The following is an 8529-nucleotide window of genomic DNA, read 5'->3' as shown; positions in this document are numbered from 1 at the left end:
CTAAATACCCCTTCCCGCATACACCAGTGAGGTATTCGACAGTGCTGCCCTACTTCAAGCTTTGTGAATCCAAGATATGTTAAACCAAACTAAACTGAAAGTTAAACTAAAAATGACACATTAATAACTGGTAAAACTTATGGAAAGCATTTCATTGTACTATTAAAAAAGAAAAAGTTAATGTAAGGCTTCAAAATTCCATAGAAATCTTTAATACTAACATTCAGAAACATTTTAATAAAGACTGCTTTCGGCTGTTAGAACTTCTTCTGGTTTGTGTGTCAAGTGGGGAAAAGCAATTAAAAATTAAATGTCAATACATAATACATTTTGTTGGGCTAAAAATAACACATTATTTAAGAACATGTAGTACAAAAATCCTGAATTAAAACCCATTATGCTCTTGAGAATATCTAGATGTACATAAGCCTATTCATCTCAAATGATAAAACTATTAAAGAATTTTAAAATAAAATACACTCAGAAATCTGTTAAAAATGTATAGTTATAGATATATAGATATGAAAAATCTGGTGGAAAAAAACAGTCACTCATGCTCACTGCAACCCTAGAATTTATGAGTGTTAGAATAATGGAGCCAGTGTAAACACATAGTATATCTGCCCCTAATACCCAATATGTATGTAGTTAAGCTCAAACACTGTACATTAAAAAGTTACTACTTTAAAAAGGCTAAACTGTCATGTCATGAAAATCATGTGTGTGCTGTACGGAATCTAGCTCTGCTGTTTGTTAAACCCCCCAAAATTTTACAAAGTTAATAATTAATAAAATTGTTAATAGTTGCAAATAAATAAAGTTCACATCTTCAGTCTTGTAAACAATGGGGCAACTTTCTTAGCTCTAGTATACTTTTCAGTGAGCAATAATAGTTTAGTCTAGGCATAGTTGCCACACACGTTCTTGTTTTTCTAAAGTGTTTGGGATGTCTCCTTCAAGTTCAGTGAGGTCTTTGTGATCACGTGTTTGAAATTTGGACCCAGACCATCTTCTGTGGACTTAAAGTTGTCTAGCCAGGGCATTGTTTCTACATTTAGACCGGAGATCAGATAGATGACCCGAAAACCTTTGTTTGTTTACTAGTAGTCCTTCCCACATAAAATGCATCACATCCATTGTGACTAGCCCTGTAAATGACTTGTGTAGAGCTGCAGTCTCCTTTTGCATCAGTCTTAATAGGTTTCTTTAAATATGGGCAGTAAAAAGAGTCTCCTCCTTGAATGTATGTGCAAAATGAAAGTTCGTTTCACATTTTTTTATGTTCATGTCCTATGGTTTAGGTTTTCCTTCTACAAAGCTCCTAATATTTCTAGCATTCCTATATATAAATGTTAGGGTGTCACCCAAAAAGTCTATAAGATAAGAGCTTTCTGTTGTTGTGGCCCAGTTCTCCTTGATAATGTTCTTGATACAATGAAAATCCATAGTGTATGTCAGTATGCAGCTGTCCACAGATTTCTTAAAAATTCTTTCAGTAGATCGGTTTAGTGTGGTTACACTGGTATTTTTAAGTTCAATGACTGGTTCAAAAATGTTTCTTAACATTTGGTTCTCGTACCACTTTGCTAACAATTATTTTCCAAATCATTAAGGTTTCTCAGAAAAAGTTCTATCTTGGTGGTTATTCTAACTAACCTATATCCATGGGACTTAACCACATTATATTTTGTCTTGGTGGGATACAGACATTTACTATGGAGTAACAGGTTCGCTCTTGTAAGTTTTCAGTAAAGATCAATGGAAATTCTGCTGCTGTTAGTGTCCTTGGAAATTAGCATGTCTAAGAACATGGCTGAGCTGGAGCTGTGGTAGGAGGTGAAACACAGGAAGGTAGTTGTTAGCTTGAAGCACCTGGTAAACTCTTCCAACTGTAAAGGGTCACCTTTCCATACAGTAAACATATTGCGGATGAAACATGAAATGTGCTGCATGAAATTTCTCTTGGTGAACACAGAATCCTCCTCCCACATGCCCAGGACTATGTTGGGAGCCATTGCCACCCCCATAGCTATTCCAATCTTTTGCTTGTAATATTTTCCATTGAAAGTAAAGAAGTTAAAATCCAGTACCATATTAATGAGCTTACTTAACTATTTTAAATGTGCTTGTGTACCATTATGGTGTTTTTGTTTTTTAACAGAATGTGCACAACTGCTTCTATGCAGTAATTGTGAGGAAGCACAGTATATAATGACTCTACATTGTTAGCAGGGTGTTGTCAGCTTAAACAATAATGTTTTTTTTTTTTTCTCAAAAGTCCTTAGAATCATTTATATATGATCTGTTCTTCTCGGCTAGGGGTTTCAATAAATAATTTAGGTATATGGCTATTGCTTTCATAAGAGATCCCCCACTTGCCACCACTGGCATGTATGGTGGGTTATCTTTATGAGGTTTTGGTATCCCAAACAACTTAGGCAAATGGAGGCATAGGGTCAAGAAATAATCATACAGATTCTCTGTAATCAGACCTTCTTCATATAATAAGATAAAAACCAAAAGGACCCAATGAAGAGGCTGTGGTTTCCAGTTTAAAAACACAGTTTTAATCCACAAAAAGGAAGCACAAGCAATTTCGTAGGTACAAATCCCACTTCTTCAGATGCTAGCAACTGTTCAAATAGGAATGGTTTAAATACAAATACAGAAACACCTGAAGTAATTAAGTAGTGACATCACCTTAAAGCTGCACTCATGTTAAAATGTTCAAGACAAGGATATTATACATCTACCTGCCTATATTTGACTAAACATTTAAATACAGTACTTAAATTTTAAAAAAAATATTTAAAAAGATATAAAACATTGCAATACATACTCTACAAAATATGTATAATTATTTACTATATATATCTATTGCACATATTTTCACCTAGTGAAAGGTCTTTTCTTTAATAAAGGCTTGAGGGGAACATATTCATTCATTCCAAAATCAGCATTGGCTCTCAACCTTATTATCCGTTCTGCTTCTAAGTTTTCTGTGACATTTCGTATGTCACCACCCCTAATATTCTCAGATGCCCTGCTGATAACTAGAAACTTAAATGTGTGTCTAGAATCAGTTTCATTCACATGTTTAGCTAAAGCACTTAAACTGTCCTTCTTATTAATGTGGTAAAGATGCTCCCTGATTCTATCTTTTAAGCACCTGTTAGTTTTCCCCACATAAAATGTTTTACATTTTAAACAATGTGCTAAATAAGCCATGTTTAGTTTCACAGGTAGCATAGAGACGAAAATGATATATTCTGTGATAGTAAGGGTGTATAAACTATGCACATGCATCTATAAATCTGCAGAATGAACAACGTCCACATGGTCTAGTACCAACTCTTATTGGGGTTCCAAAGCTGTGTTTAGGATAACATAGTCTCCTTTTCAGGGACAAATTATTCTTAAATAAAAATTTTAGTTCCACATCTGTCATCTTTTTAACCTGTTTATCACTGGTTAGAATTCCCCAGTATTTCCTTACAATATCCATATACATGCCTACATTTGTAGAATATTATAAAATATATACCAAACAGTATAAAAAAGTTTGTCATGTTAATCATCTCCTGTCTAGGAATAGTATGCATCCACTGCATATTTTTAAAAATGTGGTTAAAAACCAAGTTTATAGAGCCTCTAGTCTAAATATGCGTGATGATGATTTTCATAGACGAACTGAAGTAGTTAGAAATTATTTGAAGACCAGAGGGTACACTGAATCATTCTTGGATCAGCAGGTTGTAAATTAAGACAGTTTAATGCTAAACCTTACTTTTCTGAGAACAGGAAATGTCTGAACAATAAGGAAAGTGTCATTAACTTGAGTGTACCTTTAGAATATTCTCTATGCTACCTGTGAAACTAAACATGGTTTATTTAGCACATTGTTAAAAATGTAAAACATTTTATGTGGGGAAAACTGACAGGTGCTTAAAAGATAGACTCAGCGAGCATCTTTACCACATTAATAAGAGGGACAGTTTAAGTGCTTTAGCTAAACGTGAATGAAACTGATTCTAGACACACATTTAAGTTTCTAGTTATCAGCAGGGCATCTGAGAATATTAGGGGTGATGACATACGAAATGTCACAGAAAACTTAGAAGCAGAATGGATAATAAGGTTGAGAGCCAATGCTGATTTTGGAATGAATGAATATGTTCCCCTCAAGCCTTTATTAAAGAAAAGACCTTTCACTAGGTGAAAATATGTGCAATAGATATATATAGTAAATAATTATACATATTTTGTAGAGTATGTATTACAATGTTTTATATCTTTTTACATATATTTTTTAAAACTTAAGTACTGTATTTAAATGTTTAGTCAAATATAGGCAGGTAGATGTATAATATCCTTGTCTTGAACATTTTAACATGAGTGCAGCTTTAAGGTGATGTCACTACTTAATTACTTCAGGTGTTTCTGTATTTGTATTTAAACCATTCCTGTTTGAACAGTTGTTAGCATCTGAAGAAGTGGGATTTGTACCTACGAAAGTGCTTGTGGTTCCTTTTTGTGGATTAAAACTGTGTTTTTAAAGTGGAAATTACAGCCTCTTCATTGGGTCCTTATGGTTTTTATCTTATTATTGGATTCTGCTTTGTTAGGGCAGCCATGGTGGTGCAGCAGTTAGTGTTGTCGCCTCACAGCAGGAGGTTCTCCAGTTCGATCCTCGGCTGGGGTGCCTTCTGTGCGGAGTCTGCATGTCCTCCCTGTGGTCACGTGGGTTTCCTCCGGGTGCTCCAGTTTCCTCCTACATCCCAAAGACATGCTGTAGGTGGATTGGATACTCTAAAATGGCCCTAGGAATGAGTGCATGCATGTGTGTGCCTTCTGTAGAAGGTTGGGCGCTGGGCTGGCAACTTGACACCATAAAACTCCACTGCCAATCATGAGCGGACAGTTGATCCGCTGTGGCGACCCCTAACCGGGAAAAAGAAGAAAGAAGATTGGATTCTGCTTTGTTCTTGGGCCTGACTGCTCACAGAGTGTGGTGATAGTTTTGTTTTTTGTTTCTTCATATAATGCCTTAAGGTTGGTATTCCAGTCACTGTATGCTCTCTCTACTTCATCAGAAGTGTAATTCTCATAAAAATTTGTGTCATTCAGCATATTTTTTATTCTCAGATTGTAATTTCTGGTATCATAGGTTCATAGGTGTGTTCATAGGCTAATGGCTCTGGGACTTTTACAAGCCTAGCCCATAGAAGTACCTGGGCATTGTGCTGCCCTTTGTTAATTCCCAGTGCCTGTATCAAGTAGAGCCACTGGAGTGATCCCCGGGGTGAACTTTATATTTCCCATCCACTCATCAAAATCTCTCATGAAGAGGGCTAGTGAGGTGCTCTGCTTAACATGTATGGGAAGTCTATTCCAGAGCATGGGCAGTCTCTGGGTTATGAACCTGTCCCACCAGCATGTTCTGTTGATTGTGGTAATGAGGTTGAAGTCTCCGAAGGATTGGGATTTCTTTAGATGTAGCATTTCTGACAGAGCTGGGTCAGACATGGCTTTGTAAGTCAATCAGAGATCACTTCTTAGTAGACATTGAGACAGAAAATAGCTGGAATTTTTTGAGTCTGTCCGTGTAGACCTAGGATCCTCTTCATGAGGTACTTTTGTGGCCTCTCCAGCTATTGCAGGTGTCTAGTGAGGTACATGCCAAATGGGGCATTGTACTCTATGATTGGTCTAATGAGGGAAGAGTAGAGAAAAATGATGACCGCTTTCTTCTTAGATGCAAAACCCTTGGTAATGAGATGTGCCGCACAGAAGGACTTTGACCACAGTGTCAATGTGGTGGTTGAAGGAGAGGTTGCTGTCATTCTGTGTCATCCAAGATCTCTTATAACACTTTCAGTGTTCAGTGGGCTCCCATCGATGTGGTAGTTAGTGGGAACTGAGTTTTTCCCAAAGGGGATGATGGCACATTTTTTGGCATTAAGCTTAAGGCCATGGTTTTGACATCAGTCATTGGTCTCAGTGAGGCCTTTCTGTAGGATTTCTGTATCACTTGGGGAGTTAATTATGGCTCCCAGCTTGCAGTCGTCTGCAAATTTGGTCAGCCAGAGTCCCTCTGTGTTGGTCTGGGCTTCTGAGAAGTAGATGCCAAACAAGAGAGGACCCAGGACCGATCACTGTGGGACTCCACTCGTGACTGGTCAGCAGTCTGACTTGCAGTCCGCTGCTTTCACACTGTGGGTTCTATCTGTGAGCCAGTTTGCAACCCACCTAATGATATAGGGGTTGATGCCTAGTTTGATGAGTTTATCAATAATTCCTGAGTGAGGAATGATATCAAAGGCCTTGGCCAGATCGAGGTAGGCTGTATGAACTGCCTTACCTTCATCCACCGCTCTGGTGACTGACTCAAAGAAGTCAACCAGGTAGGGAGCAGGCATGATCTACCTTTCACAAAACCAAATTGCATGGGGTCTAGAGTTTGGAGATTCCTTATATCCTTCTTAATTAGGTCCATGATGATGCGCTCCATAGTCTTTACATATCAGACTCGTCAGGCTAATGGGGCGATAATTTCCAGGTCTGTAATCTGTCCTCCTTCATAGAAAGGGATGACTATAGCAGTGCACCATTAGGTAGGGACAAAGCCTGAGGTGAGGCTGTGAGTGAACAGAGCACACAGATGTGGTGCCAGTTCACTTTGTAATTCAGTCATCAATATTCCCCCTCCCTTGTCAGCCTTCATTATGGGCCTAGACTTATAACACCCCAGTTCAATTAATGCTTTTTTCTCTTCATGAGTAAGGTTAAAGTACTTTTTCTTTGATGGTTTGTGTAGCAGTTTTCTAATGGCTGTTTCATATTTTGCTTCAAATGCAGCTGGAGCTTGGTGCAAGGGAGGGCAATAGCTGTGTGGGCCTCTTTATCATCATCAGTGGGTTTATTTTCACAATTCCTAGCCTTGCCGTGGAATCGTACTTTTAAACTGCGTTTTTTTACATAACTCTTGAAGTCTGTAAGCACCTGGGCTGCATCACTTCTGCAGTTGGGTACAAAGGTGAGCCCTTTAGAAAGTACCCTTCTTTGATTGTCAGACATTTCTTTTTTGGAGTAGTTCCAAACTAGTGAGTAAGTTAGTACTGTGGCTGGTTCTTCTGTCTGACCTTGGGACCTGAGCTGTAATTGGAATTGCCCAGGTACCTCATTTCTTTCACCCCAGTCCACTGTTTTGTCCTCCTGTTGCTTTGGGGGGTTCCTGGATGGAGTTTGAAAGTGCTTAAATTCCTCTTGTTCCCTCTGGAACCTCATTGGTTTGTAGTAGTATTTCTCATTGTGGCTCTGGTAAGACAGATCAGCCCTGAGGCTCTGGCATTGGTCTTGGTACTGGTATGGTGGTTGGTGTCTATTCTGCTGTAAAGGTTCTTCCTGATGACATGGATCTCAGTAGTGGTGCTGCTGCTGTTTGTGGTAGCTGAATTGTCGGTGGTGTCAGTTGTCCTGTGGGTTCTGCTGTTCTTATATTAGATCCCTTTGGTGATTCTGGTCTGTTCTTGTGGCTCTGGTCTCTGTTCTGATCCGAATCCACTTGTACACACTGGGTGTATCAGGTGTGCTGGTGGTCAGGGGTGATTGTGATGGTGGGGAGCTACCTGTTGTTCTTGTGTAGTGCCCTTGTCCAGATGTTCTTCATGTTTCACTGTTGCAGTGATCACACTTGGGTTATCTGCCTGCAGGTAGTCCTCAGTCAGCCCGAATACCAGAGTCTTAGTATTTCTGTGTTGGATGCTGTTGCTTCTTCCATGACGTCAGGTCATCAGGGGTGTAAAAACAGGCAGCCAACACCATTATATCAGTCTTTCTTGTCGAGGAGGAGCCTGAAGCAGAAGCAATCCGCAAGTGCCGGTCGGCCGCTACCTGCAATTTTCAGTTTTCGAGTTGATAATGCTGAAGTCTTCTAAAGCTAAGTACTCTGTTGGGGATCCTTTTTTCTTGCTCTAACCGATGTCAGAAAAAGTTAATAATTGTCTTGCCTGTGGAAAGCAAATACCTCACAGAGATTTTCATTCTTACTGCATCACCTGTTTAGGCCCAGACCACAAAGTCCCTCGCTGTCAGTTTTGTGCCTTGTTTAACACCCAAACTATTCGTCATCGGGCTATTTTTGTTGCTAAATTCTTTTGCTCTCGATCTCCGTATTCTGAAATGGCTTCGGTAAGCCACCCAACTACCAATCTTCCGAAAAAAATGTAAGGATAAAGACAGAGACAGACCGCATAGGTCCAAAATTGCCGATGACGCTTCCGTTAAGCTAGTCGCCAATCCACCTGTACTCAGTGAGGTGCCTTGGCAGCCCCTGATGCCCACTTCCATGGCTTTGCAGGCATCTGCTGAGACCCATTCAGAGTCAGGTATGCCACGAGATGCTTCTTCGACTATGGAAACAGCAGATTTTTATTTATTTATTTTATTTTACATTTGTTAACCAGGTTAGTTTGGCTGAGCTTTTGGCTCATTTTCAGCAGAGACCCAGGGAGAAAAGCTCCTCAGGAC

At 39.2% G+C, this 8529-nt stretch overlaps 1 protein-coding gene across 2 annotated transcripts in view; it reads left to right on the top strand.

Annotated features, from left to right (window-relative positions):
* LOC122797179 (D-threo-3-hydroxyaspartate dehydratase-like) overlaps window positions 1-8529 on the top strand; it is a 1365126-nt gene that overhangs the window by 1081129 nt on the left and 275468 nt on the right. The gene's annotated exons all lie outside the window — the stretch shown is intronic.

This window comes from Protopterus annectens, chromosome 3.part0, assembly GCF_019279795.1.
Source record: "Protopterus annectens isolate FY-2018-M chromosome 3.part0, PAN1.0, whole genome shotgun sequence".
In the NCBI taxonomy this organism is placed as follows: domain Eukaryota; kingdom Metazoa; phylum Chordata; order Ceratodontiformes; family Protopteridae; genus Protopterus; species Protopterus annectens.
Note: the sequence above shows the minus strand (reverse complement) of the source record. Positions and strands in the feature narration are given on the sequence as shown.